Genomic DNA, 3,196 nt, shown 5'->3' on the forward strand with positions numbered 1-3,196 from the left:
ACACCTGATGTTGCTGAGACACCTGATGTTGCTGAGAAACCTGATGTTGCTGAGACACCTGATGTTGCTGAGACACCTGATGTTACTGAGACACCTGATGTTGATGAGACACCTGATGTTGCTGAGACACCTGATGTTGCTGAGACACCTGATGTTGCTGAGACACCTGATGTTACTGAGACACCTGATGTTGATGAGACACCTGATGTTGCTGAGACACCTGATGTTGCTGAGACACCTGATGTTACTGAGACACCTGATGTTGATGAGACACCTGATGTTGGTGAGACACCTGATGTTGCTGAGACACCTGATGTTGCTGAGACACCTGATGTTGCTGAGACACCTCATGTTGCTGAGACACCTGATGTTGCTGAGACACCTGATGTTGCTGACACACCTGATGTTACTGAGACACCTGATGTTGATGAGACACCTGATGTTGCTGAGACACCTGATGTTACTGAGACACCTGATGTTGATGAGACACCTGATGTTGCTGAGACACCTGATGTTGCTGAGGCACTTGATGTTGCTGAGACACTTGATGTTGCTGAGACACCTGATGTTGCTGAGACACCTGATGTTGCTGAGACACCTGATGTTGTTGAGATACCTGATGTTGCTGAGACACCTGATGTTGATGAGACACCTGATGTTGCTGAGACACCTGATGTTGCTGAGATACCTGATGTTGCTGAGACACCTGATGTTGCTGAGACACCTGATGTTGCTGAGACACTTGATGTTGCTGAGACACCTGATGTTGCTGAGACACCTGATGTTGCTGAGACACCTGATGTTACTGAGACACCTGATGTTGCTGAGACACTTGATGTTGCTGAGACACCTGATGTTACTGAGACACCTGATGTTGATGAGACACCTGATGTTGCTGAGACACCTGATGTTGCTGAGACACCTGATGTTGCTGAGACACCTGAGGTTGTTGAGACACCTGATGTTACTGAGACACCTGATGTTGCTGAGACACCAAATGGTGTTGAGACACCTGATGTTGCTGAGACACCTAATAATAATAATAATAATAATATGCCATTTAGCAGACGCTTTTATCCAAAGCGACTTACAGTCATGCGTGCATACATTTTTGTGTATGGGTGTTCCCGGGGTTCGAACCCACTACCTTGGCGTTACAAGCGCCGTGCTCTACCAGCTGAGCTACAGAGGTTGTTGAGACACCTGATGTTGCTGATACACCTGATGTTGGTGAGACACCTGATGTTGCTGATACACCTGATGTTGCTAAGACACTTGATGTTGCTGAGACATCTGATGTTGTTGAGACACCTGATGTTACTGAGAAACCTGATTTTGCTGAGAAACCTGATGTTGCTGAGACACCTGATGTTACTGAGACATCTGATGTTGCTGAGACACCTGATGTTATTTAGATACCTGATGTTGCTGAGACACCTGATGTTATTGAGACACCTGATGTTGCTGAGACACCTGATGTTGTTGAGACACCTGATGTTACTGAGATACCTGATGTTGCTGAGACACCTGATGTTACTGAGACACCTGATGTTGCTGAGACACCTGATGTTGCTGAGACACATGATGTTGCTGAGACACCTGATGTTGCTGAGACACCTGATGTTGCTGAGACACCTGATGTTGCTGAGACACCTGATGTTACTGAGACACCTGATGTTGCCGAGACACCTGATGGTGTTGAGACACCTGATGTTGCTGAGACACCTAATAATAATAATAATAATAATAATAATAATATGCCATTTAGCAGACGCTTTTATCCAAAGCGACTTACAGTCATGCGTGCATACATTTTTGTGTATGGGTGTTCCCGGGGTTCGAACCCACTACCTTGGCGTTACAAGCGCCGTGCTCTACCAGCTGAGCTACAGAGGTTGTTGAGACACCTGATGTTGCTGATACACCTGATGTTGGTGAGACACCTGATGTTGCTGATACACCTGATGTTGCTGAGACACTTGATGTTGCTGAGACACCTGATGTTGTTGAGACACCTGATGTTACTGAGAAACTTGATGTTGATGAGACACCTGATGTTGCTGAGACACCTGATGTTGCTGAGACACCTGATGTTGCTGAGACACCTGATGTTGATGAGACACCTGATGTTGATGAGACACCTGATGTTGCTGAGACACCTGATGTTGCTGAGACACCTGATGTTGCTGAGACACCTGATGTTGATGAGAAACCTGATGTTGCTGAGACACCTGATGTTGTTGAGACACCTGATGTTACTGAGAAACCTGTTGTTGCTGAGACACCTCATGTTGCTGAGACACCTGATGTTACTGAGACATCTGATGTTGCTGAGACACCTGCTGTTATTGAGATACCTGATGTTGCTGAGACACCTGATGTTATGGAGACACCTGATGTTGCTGAGACACCTGATGTTGTTGAGACACCTGATGTTACTGAGATACCTGATGTTGCTGAGACACCTGATGTTGTTGAGACACCTGATGTTTATGAGGCACCTGATGTTGCTGAGACACCTGATGTTGTTGAGACACCTGATGTTGTTGAGACACCTGATGTTACTGACACACCTGATGTTGCTGAGACACCTGATGTTGCTGAGACACCTGATGTTGTTGAGACACCTGATGTTGATGAGGCACCTGATGTTAATGAGACACCTGATGTTGCTGACACACCTGATGTTACTGAGACACCTGATGTTGCTGAGACACCTGATGTTGCTGAGACACCTGATGTTGCTGAGACACCTGATGTTGCTGATACACCTGATGTTGGTGAGACACCTGATGTTGCTGAGACACCTGATGTTACTGAGATACCTGATGTTGCTGAGACACCTGATGTTGCTGGGACACCTGATGTTGCGGAGACACTTGATGTTGCCGAGACACCTGATGTTGATGAGGCACCTGATGTTGCTGAGACACCTGATGTTGCTGAGACACCTGATGTTACTGAGACACCTGATGTTGTTGAGACACCTGATGTTGCTGAGACACCTGATGTTGCTGAGACACCTGATCTTACTGAGATACCTGATGTTACTGAGACAATTTATGTTGCTGAGACACCTGATGTTGCTGAGACACCTGATGTTGCTGAGACACCTGATGTTGTTGAGACAATTGATGTTGTTGAGACACCTGATGTTACTAACACACCTGATGTTGCTGAGTTACCTGATGTTGCT

The sequence above is a fragment of the Coregonus lavaretus genome, assembly GCF_964263955.1.
Source record: "Coregonus lavaretus genome assembly, contig: HAP1_SCAFFOLD_273, whole genome shotgun sequence".
Lineage (NCBI taxonomy): Eukaryota > Metazoa > Chordata > Actinopteri > Salmoniformes > Salmonidae > Coregonus > Coregonus lavaretus.